Source organism: Hemitrygon akajei, chromosome 25 (assembly GCF_048418815.1).
Source record: "Hemitrygon akajei chromosome 25, sHemAka1.3, whole genome shotgun sequence".
Taxonomy (NCBI): Eukaryota; Metazoa; Chordata; class Chondrichthyes; order Myliobatiformes; family Dasyatidae; genus Hemitrygon; species Hemitrygon akajei.
This window is the reverse complement of record NC_133148.1, coordinates 36,309,880-36,321,487: the sequence shown is the minus strand read 5'-3', so window position 1 is coordinate 36,321,487 and position 11,608 is coordinate 36,309,880.

Sequence of the window (11,608 nt, the reverse complement as noted above, 5' to 3'; positions counted from 1 at the left end):
CGGATGGAGAAGGCAGGAAGCTGATTATAGCCCACAGAATTAAAGACTGGATCAAGTACAAGCACATTTTGACAGACGCCGTGTCTTTGCTTCAGGTCGTCATAGCAACATCTTTGCAGTCCAAAGGCTGGAAGCAGCTGCTGCTGGCTTTTCACTGATGGTGGTCTTGCACCTGAGTGAAGGCCCTTTCCTGAGAAGAGTGGCAAGCGATCTGTCAGGTACGGAGGGAGAGAAACACAATGGAAAAGGCAAAGTCAGGTTTATTGTCATCTGCACGGGCATGTTGGTACAGGTGCCATGAGAACTTGCTTGAAGCAACATCACAGGTACAGAGCATCAGATAAGGAACAGATATTGACCATAACCTCCCGGAGGACCACAACTTTGTCACTGGGTTTGTACGCTTGTGTGCCTCAATGACACGGAGGGCTATTTCCGGCTGGAGTCAGGGCTTTATGCTTTGGCTCTTGCTTGGGTCACCCATGCCAAACAGGTCAAAGGGTAGAGGACAGGCTAAGAGCGGTCCTCTAGATTTGGGGGTTCAGCTCAGGGCTAACAACCCTGACTGGTCAAACAAAACTGTTACAGAAAGAGCAACGAAGAATCGTTCCACATCTGAGTGTGATGGTATTCCTGAGTCTCCACCCGGGACCTGTATGACTGACAGTAGTGAGAACCTAGAGGAAGCGACTGATATGATGAAGGAAGCCACAGTTGGAGGACCTTAATTGCTGCCCTAATTGCCAGCAGTGTAACGGGCAGTAAGAAAGTAAGTAATTGAACATAATTTACACACAATGTTTTACGACTAGAATATCAAAAAACATTTTAGAGCAAAGTAATCGCAGTCAAAGATTCAATAGTTCAAAGTACATCTATTATCAAAATATCTATGCGGTATACAACCCTGACATTCATCTTCCCACAGACAGCCACGAAACAAAGAAACACGGTGGAACCCGTTCAAAGAAAATATCAATCTTCCAAGGCACAAAAAAAATCGCACAAACGGCAAAAGAATGAGCGAATAACAAAAAGAATATTATTAACATCAAACCGCAGAGTCCTTGAAACTGTTCAGTTCAGTTCAGGCCAGTTTACTTTAGCGCTGTGTCGATCGCTGACTGCAGGCCACAGAGTCAGTTCACCCCGATCAAAGTCGCACAAGATAGCGATAAAAGAGGAGTAATCAGAAACCAAAATAAAAACATATTACATCAACTGCAGGGTTCTGTAAAAATGAGTCCAATCCACTAATTGCACCGATCAAACCCGGCCCAAGAGCCAGGACTCCAGCACCTTTCTCTGTGAGTGAGAGGGAGGTGGGGGTACTGAGATCGTGATTACGGTTGTGCCAATTGGTTCAAGGGCTGAATAATTGAAGGGAAGAAGCTGTTCTTGAACCTCGTGGTGCTGGACTTCAAATTTCTGTTCCTCCTGTCCGACGGTGGTTACGATAAGATGGCACAGCCTGGATGGCAACCGGGAAACAGGTTGCAGTGTGAGGCACGACCAATGGGAGGAGAGCCTGCTGTGGTAGAACATGGAGAAAGCTGGGTTTTCATCTACTTGTGAGAGAAGACTCGCAGGGCTTCCTGACTCTGTTGGCTTCTTGGGAGAATCCAGAACCCAGTATCTGAAATGGAGATCTGGTCATTGAAGAGTTTCAGAGGGCAACAGGATGCAAGGTGCTGAGTGGAAGGAGAAGAGCACTCCCAGGCTCTAGCATTGGCACTGGGTTGAGGGGTTAGTGAAAATGATTCCAGGATTGAATGGCTTGTCATATGAAGAGCGTCTGATGGCTCTGGGCCTGTATTCTCTGGAATTCAGAAGAATGAGGAGTGACCTCATTGAAACCTATCAAGTGTTGAAAAGCTTCAATAGAGTGCAGGGGACATTTCCTATGGTGGGGGAGCCTAGGACCAGAGGACCCTGCTTTGGAGTAGAGGTGATGAATGGAAATGAGGAGGAATTTCTTTAGCTAGAGAGTAGTGAATCTGTGGAATCTGTTGCCACGGGTTGCTGTGAACATTAAGAAGTCATTATGAACATTTAAGGCAGAGGTTGATAGATTCTTGGATAATGGGAAGAAGGGAGGAGAATTCCTGATCTTCCCGTTCAAAGAATGTTCCACAGAGCCATCTACAGCTCAGGAAGTCCAGGGACTCAAGAAACATAATGCTGAGGACATGATCATCACAGTTTGAGGGATTTGAACCTGTGTAAATACCTTGATTTATATTGTCACACAGATATTCAGTACTCTGAGATCTTGCCATCCATCAGCCCCCAATGACAGAGAACCCCACCAATCTCATTGGCAGAAGACAAGCTCTATTATGGTCAACTGAAGATATCACTGGAATTAGGGCCTGGTCTATATATATATATATATATATATATATCTATATATATATATATATATATATAACGTGGTTGTATTTTATGGATATCCTACTTGCTATTTTGTACGTGCGAAGATTAGGCCTCAGGCCGCGGAGTCGCCTGGAAGAAGCATCAGAGCCATGCAGTCCACCGTCGTGCAGTGTCCAGGCTGGAGTTGGCGCTGACCCCCACTCCCAGTCTTCGCTCGGTAGAAGACAAGCTCTTCTGTGCTTGTCTGCAGTTTTCAGCAGCGTTGAATGGCTCAAGTTTGGACTCTTTTATTGAGTGGCCGTGGCTTTCTATTTTAAACGTGCTATGTGTGCTTTGTTCTGTGTATGACTGTTGGTGTTGTGTTTTGCACCTTGGCCCTGTCGTAACGCTGTCTCATTTGTATTCATGGGTTGAATGACAATTAAACTTGAATTGAATTGAATTTTATTCTTCCCAAATTCCCATGAATTCCACCCAGATTTCACCACTCAGCTATACGCTAGTTCAAATTCAAATTCAAATTTATTGTCATCTGACTGTCCATGTATAGAACCAAACAAAACAATGTTCCCCTGGACCATGGTGCACCCACAATACACTACACAGCAGATGCAGTAAAATATTACCGCAAATTACCACAAATTACCAAAATATACCACAAATAAGTTAATTACCTTGCCGGATGTCTTGGAGCTGACTGTGTCTGCATCCAGGCCACCTCCCACCCCTGACACTCCTTCTCAGCCACCTGTCCCAGACCCCTCTCACGGTGCGCCACCCTCACCATTCTCAACGTCCTCTGCACCCGCCAGATTTACTATCTCACTTTCTGCACCACGGTGACAAACACAAACACAGATACCCTGGATCCGTAGAGTATATGTGCCTGGGACTGTTGCACAGTACTATACAATATGCCTTCTTCACCACTCTGTCCACATAGGTCACGGTTTTCAGAGAAGCCTACCCTCGCACCTTGCTGTACAGCAAGACTCCCCAGGGCCCTGCCATTCACTGTGCATCTCTGAGCCTGGTTTAGCTTCCCAAATGCATCACTTCACTCTTGTCTGAATTGCCTTCCACCTGCCGTTCGCTTGCCCATTTTGTCAGCTGATTAAGAACCCTTTAGACTCCCATCATCACTGCCCACTGAGTGGGATAGGTACTATGAGCCACGCCACCCAGCAACACCCCCCCCCCCATTTAATCCTAGCCTAATCACGGGACAGTTTACAATGAGTAATTAACCCACCAACCGGTTCACCTTTGGATTGTGGGAGGAAACTTGAGCACCCGGAGGAAACCTGTTCAGTCACGGGAAGAGCATACAAACTCCTTACAGGCAGTGGTGGGAATTGAACCCGGATTGTCTGTACTGTAAACTGTTGTGCTACCCGCTACGCTACCATCCCACCAATTTTAGTGTCATCTGCAAACTTACCTATTGTGTCACCTAAAAAAAGTCATAAAGTATAACTGCAAAGGACCCACAACAGATCAAAGTTCAAAGTTCAAATTAAATTTCATTGTCAAAGTACATATATCTCACCATAAACAACCCTGAGATTAATTTTCATGTGGCCATACTCCTCAAATCTATAGAATAAGAACCATAACAGAATCAGTGAGAGACTACCCAACTAAGGTGTTCAACCAGAGTGCAGAAGACAATAGACTGTGTACATATAAAAACAGCAAATAATAATAATAATAAATAAATAAGCAATAAATATTGAGAACATGAGCTTAAGAGTCCTTGAAAGTTTTTTCCTAAACCTCACTTTGATTATCCTTAATTATTTGGATGGAGGTTCGGAGTTATTGGCACTACTGTATGTATTTAACATTATGCAATGGCCCATGTTGGTTAGTGTTTTTTTTCTCTTTTTTTGGGTTTTTTATTTCTTTTTGTTTCTTTTGTTCATAAATACTATGAGTTTAGGAGGCTATATATATTGATTATTATATATTTGAATGTCTACTTAAACTATTAATTATGTACTCTCAAACACTTTGTATTCATGTTTCATTTATGTTTGTTTAAAAAATTAATAAAAAGATTTAAAAAGAAGGAAAGAGTCCTTGAAAGTGAGCCCATTGGTTGCGGGAATATTTTGATTATGGGCAAGTGAAGTTGAGTGAAGTTACCCCCTTTGGTTCAAAAGCCTGATGGCTGAGGGCTGGCAACCGTTCCTAGACCTGGTGGTGTGAGACCTGAGGCTTCTTGATGGCAGTAGTGAGAAGAGAGCACGGCCTGGGTGGTGGGGGTCACTGATGATGGACGCTGCTTTTCTGCGACAGCATTTCATGTAGATGTCACTGTGACACTCCATTGGTTATGTGTCTCCAATCCAAATTTTTTTATTAAACAAAATATACTTTATTCAAAAATAAAATTATGTACAATAAACCATTCAATGACTCTCAGTGCTTTACAAATGTTTCCAGTACGGTCTCTACATTTCCTCATTTTACCACCAAGGTGGCACTCTGTTACTTTATATTTACATACACTCGTTGAGGGGTATACACCCCGCCCCCTACCCCTCAACTCCCGCGGGAGAAGAACCCTAGACTGTGGTCCTTCCCCACCGGGCTGCACCGAGTTTGAGTGCGTCCCTCAGCACATACTCCTGCAGCCGAGAATGTGCCAGTCGGCAGCATTCCCCCACGGACATCTCCGCGTGCCGGTAGACCATCAAGTTTCGGGCCGACCGAAGAGCGTCTTTCACCGAGTTGATGATCTGCCAGCAGCACCGGATGTCGGTCTCGGTGTGCGTCTCCGGGAACAGCCCGTAGATCAGAGAGTCCTCTGTCACACAGCTGCTGGGGATGAACCTCGACACTGTCCCTTCCATCCAATCCAAATAGCATAATCCACTACCACTCTCTGACTCCTACTACCAAGCCAATTTGCCATAAGATGTAACCTTCTGGAGCAGCCTACCCTATGAGACCTTGCAGAAGGCTTTGCTAACATTTGTGTGGACAACATCAACTGTGACCTCTCTTGGTCATCTGAAAATTCCAGTCAAATATCGCTTACACAGAACCACGCTGACTTTCCCCAGTCAGTCCTTGCCTTATATTATATTACTGAATATGCAAAGTGCTCCTCAGCTGGATCATCTGCCTTCTCTGCCTTTACAAGAAGCTGTTACTCAAACACTTAAGTGAAGAATGATTCAAGTGGCAGAAAGATTCTGTGTCTGAGCCACTTCAACTGCCTGTGCTGTAAATAGACCGCTGATCAAAGTTTTCCCTGCAATACAAGTACTGTGTCACCTGTGCCCGCATGCACACACAAACACAGTGGAGAGACTCCCTCACTCTAAAAGCTTCTTTGAAGTCTGTGAGAGTGCAAGGATCACAGAGAGTTTCTTTTCTCCGAGACAGGCTCTGATCTCAAATTCAAGGCGCCTTTGAGAGGCGCAAAGGGCTAAGGCAGAGCTTTCAAATCTGCGATTTCCACATCACACAGCGGAAGGCCGACAGGGAGTGTCTCATCGTAGCTGGCCTCTATTTTGCTAGCTCAGGACAAGCTGGGAAAAGAGGCAGGGAGAGGGAACTTGGAATATGAGGGGAATCAGGATCTCATTAACTCGACACTCCGAAATCATGAGTGGAACATTTTCCTATTTGCAGTGGCCCAGTTTTAACCCCATCCCTACAGCTGCTCCGCCATTAGACTCTGAGTCATCAGTCCAATCACATGGTGCTGCCCCACCCTCCAGCCAATCAGGAAATCATGCAGTCTCTCGAACTTGATTGGACGACCTCTGACAAAGTGATAGTGCTCCTGATACTTTTCAAAAGCAGAGCACAAAGTTGGTCAAAGATAATCAAAACATTTTTGAATTCAGAAAGATGTTTATTCCAAGGTTTATCTGTTTCAGGGCCTTAGAGATTGGTCTTTAAGTCCCGAAAAGCCCGTTACTCTCAGAGGGTCAGTCCCTGGGTTGGTCCTTTTATTAAATAACCACAAGCTTAGCCACGTTAATATAATCAGAACCTAATCTGCCACTGTAGAGGTAGTGATGGTTTGCCTGTCCAAGTCCGAAGTTCAAAGGAAGTTTATTATCAAAGTAAGTGTATGTTACCAAATGCTAATCAGAGATTTATTTCTTGCGGGCATTCACAATAGAACAAAGAAATACAACGGTATCAATGGAAAAAGACACAGACTGACAAACAACCAAGAGGGGACAAAGTGTGCAAATGCAAATAAATAAATAGATACATTACTAAAGAAATGAATGAATAGATAGATAGATAGATAGATAAATTATGACAGTGCTATGCAAAAGCCTTGGGAGTAATGTGCGTGCCCAAAACTTTTGCACAGTACTGTATTTGTCAACATGGAGCGGAGAGCGAGTTTGTAAATCTGGTGGGAGCAAAGGATGTTGGGAATGACAAGGGTTTAGTGCCGCGGGAGGGGTGTGGGACCGGTGGTAGAGGAGTGCCAGTGGCAGAGGGTGGCACAAGTGAAGACACACCCAGCCCTGAGATGCCAGGCAAGGTCATTTAATTCTAAACAATCGGTTTATTGATCACTACAGAACGTCTCTCCGGTGCTACCCGCTCCCTCCCCTCTCCCTTCCCCTTTTCCCAACCATGATTCTCCTCTCCCTGCCCCTGAAATTTGTTATTTCTTTGTGGCAGCAGTGCAGTATATAAAATTACTACAAAAGTCTTATGCACCCTAGCTATATATATGTGCCCAAGACTTTTTCACAGTACTTGATGCACCATCAATAACTCACTCTGAGACGTAAAGGCAAGATATCGGCTTTTATTGACTGGAAGAAGGAACAAGCAGTGAGTGACCACTATACTACATCCTGGAGACAGAGAGGCCGGGCTCAGACCTCCATCACCTTTATACAGGGGTCTGTGGGAGGAGCCACAGGAGCAGTCAGCAGGGGGCGTGTCCAGACAGGTATATGTAGTTCACCACAGTACTGTAAATAAATACATAGATATATAAACAATAAATAATAAATAATGAATAAATACCGAGAACATGCATTGTATAATCCTTGAAAGTAAGCCAACTGAGTTTGATTGTGAAACATTTGCTCATTTAAGGAAAAGTATTTTCTTAGAGGAGGCTGCAGGTAAATATTAGGTACAATACACCAGCCTCTAACCCAGTCACCTGATCATCTTATACTATATTTAAATGTTGACAGTGAAAACTTCTCAAATATATACACGTGGTTTTACAGTGAATTGCACGTGCAATGCAGCCAAGGGACATGATGGACACTTGGCCAAATGCGTGGCAGGGAACCCAACGACTCAGCTCCGGTGGAGTCCAAGGGGTGAATCGGCTTGAGAAAGGTAACCTATATTACAAACCCCACCCCTGCTGCACCACATCACAAACACGAGAGATCCTTCAGCCGCTGAAAGGCGATGGCAAACCATTTAGAACATCGAACATGGACATCTACAGCACGTTACAGGCCCCTCGGCCCACAATGTTGTGCCGACCATGTAACCCACTCTAGAAACTGCCCAGAATTTCCCTACCACGTAGCCCTCTAGCATCTCTGCATGCCTGTAACAATCAAATGAAGGCTTGTTACATCTACAGGTCCAAGAGTGGGAATAATGAACAACGTCTGTCTACCACCACAAGCCATAACGCTGGAGGTTCACCGTCAGCTTTAAACATTGACGTGGAGTTGCAGGAAGAAATAAGGACCTTCAGCCACCAAACGGTGGCAACCATCAAGAACCTATTCTTAAGTCAGTCCTTTGTTAACACGTTTTTCCTAGTCTTCATCTCATTCCCTGGCCCCACCTTCTATCACTCACGCACAAACAACAGTCAAGTTACAGTGGACAATGAAGACCAGAAGACCATGACAGAGGAGCAGAATTAGACCATTTTCCCATAAGACATAAAAACAGAATTAGGCCATTTGCCCCATCAAGTCTGCTCCACTAGTTGATCACAGCTGATTTATTTTCCCTCTCAACTCTGTTCTCCTGCCTTCTCCCCGTCACCTTTGACACCCTGACTCATCAAGAACCAATCTACTGTGAATATACCCAATGACTTGACCTTCATGGGCGCCTGTGCCTGTGAATTCCACAGATTCGCCACACTCTGACTACAGTAATTCCCTCTTATCTCCATTCAAAAGGGCGTTTTTCAAAGGTTCATTTATTATCGATAAATATCCATGTACAACTCTGAAATTTGTCTTCTCCAGACAGCCACAAAACAAAGTAAGAACACGAAAGTCTTTCAGAGAAAAACATCAAACCCATCAACTCAGCCACCCCCTCACAAAAAAAGAAAGGCATCTCGATTAAACAACCTCCAAGCCCCCCCTCCTCCCCACACAAACTGGAACAGGAACATTGACGCCACAAAAATAACCCCTCTTGCACAGAAACTAACAGAATGCATTAATAACATCAACCCCCCCAAACCTATCCCCCCCGCACAACAAAACCAAAAGGGATCAGACGATAAAAAACCTAAAATATGAAAACGATCAGTCTGAAAAAGTGCAGAGTCCATAATTGCAATAGTACAATCCACAAACACAGAATCACAGTTGGGCTGGGTTGAGTTATTCTCCAGCTTGGCAATTTACACGTAAACATTTTGTCTCCATACAAGGAGACATCATCAGTGTACATCCATTTGTGGTGTATCCTCCTAATGCTTGGCGTTTTTTTAATTCTGAGGCTGTGTCCTCCGGTCCCCAGACCCTCCCACATTAGGAAACCTCCTCTTCATGTCCACTCCATCTAGGCTTTTCAGCATCCGAAAGAAAAGAGCCACCGCAACCGTCACAGAGGCTGCCAAGCCTCCGGATGGCTATGCACCAAGAAGTAAGACCTGTGGACCAGAGCTGCAGGGACAGAAGCCGGGGTCTGATCAACCCTGGCTGACTCACGCGGGCGAGGGTGTCTGATGTTGAAAGACCCGCAGCACCTGATGACCCCAAGTTACATCACTGATTATGTGTCCCAGCCCATCCGAGGATGTATCTCAGCGTCATTACTATGGTATTTATTGTTTGGCCATATTTATCCCTGCCAACAACTTTACATTCCGAATCTATCGAGCCTCAGTAACATTATGATCAATTAACCAAGAAGGTATCCGCATGGTTGTGTGTGAAATAAATAGTGGTGGCGTGCGCCATCTAGTGTTGTCAATGGTTAATGTCAGCACAGCCTTCAAAGTCAACTGGAAACTCGAGAGAGCCTACTTTACTAATGCAGGAATCTAGAACACACAAAATACTGGAGACACTCCGCAGGACAGGTAGCATCTGTTGTGTATTTAATATTCCAATAATTAATACTTGAGTAATAAAAGTGTAGAATATTTTCTGAATGGAGAGAAAATCCATAAATCTGAGGTGCAAAGGGATTTGGGAATCCTCGTGAAGATAAATTTTCATCAGGCTGAGTCGGTGATGAGGAAGGCAAATGCGATGTTAGCATTCATTTTGACCGGACTGAAGTATAAAAGCAAAGATGTATTGTTGAAGCTTTATAAAGCACCAGTAAGTATTGTGATCAGTTTTGGGCCCTTATTTAAAAAAGGATATGCTGTCATTGGAGAGGGTTCAAAGGAGGCTTATGAAAGTGACTACTAGATTAAAGGCTTGTCACTGGAAGAGCACTTGATAGCTGTAGGCTTTGACTCACTGGAATTACAAAGAATGAGAGGTGACCTCATTGAAACCTATAGTATGTTGCAAGGCCTCGATGAGGAATTTAATTAGTCGGACAGTGATGGGTTGGTGAAATTCATTGCTACGGGTGGCTGTGGAGGCCAAGTTATTGGGTCTATTTAAGGCAGAGGTTTGATAAGTCAGAGCATGAAGGGATATGGGGAGTAGGCCAGAGATTGTGGTTGAGAGGGAAAACTGGATCAGCCATGATAAAATGCTGGAGCAGGCTCGATGGTCTTGTGATCTTAATATTGTAAATATATTGCTTGATTAAGCATTCTTTGTTATTTGCGTAGGTTATATGTAAAAGCATGTAAATGGTGTATGTCATCAAGCCACCACAACATACGTACGTGCTTGGCTTGAAGTAAAAGTGAAGCCAGACTCACATCCTGGTCTCCCTTCTTTTTGCTCCTATCAGTTTTATGGTTTTGAGTTATAAAACATATATCATCAAACATAAAACATATCAGCATCTAAGAGGGGAAAATGGAAAATCGTGAAAATCCCAGAGCTGGAGTGAAGAGTCCTGAAATGCAGAACGATTGTCTCGAGGAATCCAAGCAAACCCCATAGAAATAGCCAACCAGAAAACACTCGATTATATAGTTCCCACCTTGGGCTGTCGGTCGTTGAAAGGGACAGTTCTGGTAAATGGAATTCTGAAAGATAAAAGAACACAGGTAGAGGTGGATACAATAGGGTCTTTTAAGAGACTCTTAGATAGGTACATGGAGCTTAGAAGAGGGCTTTGAGGTAGGGTAATTCTAGGCAGTTTCTAGAGTAGGTTACATGATTGACACAACTTTGTGGGCCAATGTGCTGTAGGTTTCTATGTTCCATGAACACATACAAAACACTGGAACTCAGCAGGTCAGGTAGTGGAAGTGAATAAACAGTCAATGTTTTCTTCGTCAGGACTGAAAAGGAAGGAGAAGACGTCGGAATAAAAAGATGGGGAGAGGGGGAGGAGGCTAGCTGGAAGACAGGTGGGTGGGAAAGGTAAAGGTCTGGAGAGGAAAGTGAACAAAAGGAGAAGGGGAAGGAGGAGGTGATCCAGGATGTCAGAAGAAGTAAAAGGTCAGTGGGGAATGGGGGGAGTTAAATTTGTTTACCGGAAGGAGAAATCAAAATTCATGGCATGAGGTTGGAGACTACCCAGAGTGAATAGAAAGTGTTGCTCCTCCACCCTGAAGGTGGCCTCAGCTTGGCACAAGAGGAGCCTGTCTGATGTGGACGAACACATCAAAATCGGAATTAAGGTGTTTGGCCACCAGGAAATCCCGCTTGTGGTGGATGGTGCGGGGCTGCTCAGTGAAGCAGTCCCCCAATTTACGAACGCCTCACTAATGTAGAGGAGGCCGCATTGGGAGCACCGGACATGGTAGATGACTCCAGAAGGCTCACAGGTGAAGTGTTGCCTCACCTGGACGGATTGTTTGGGGCCCTGAATGGAGGTGTATGGGGAGGTGCAGCACCTAGGCTGCTTGCTGGGGTAAGTGCCATGTTGAAAGAACAAA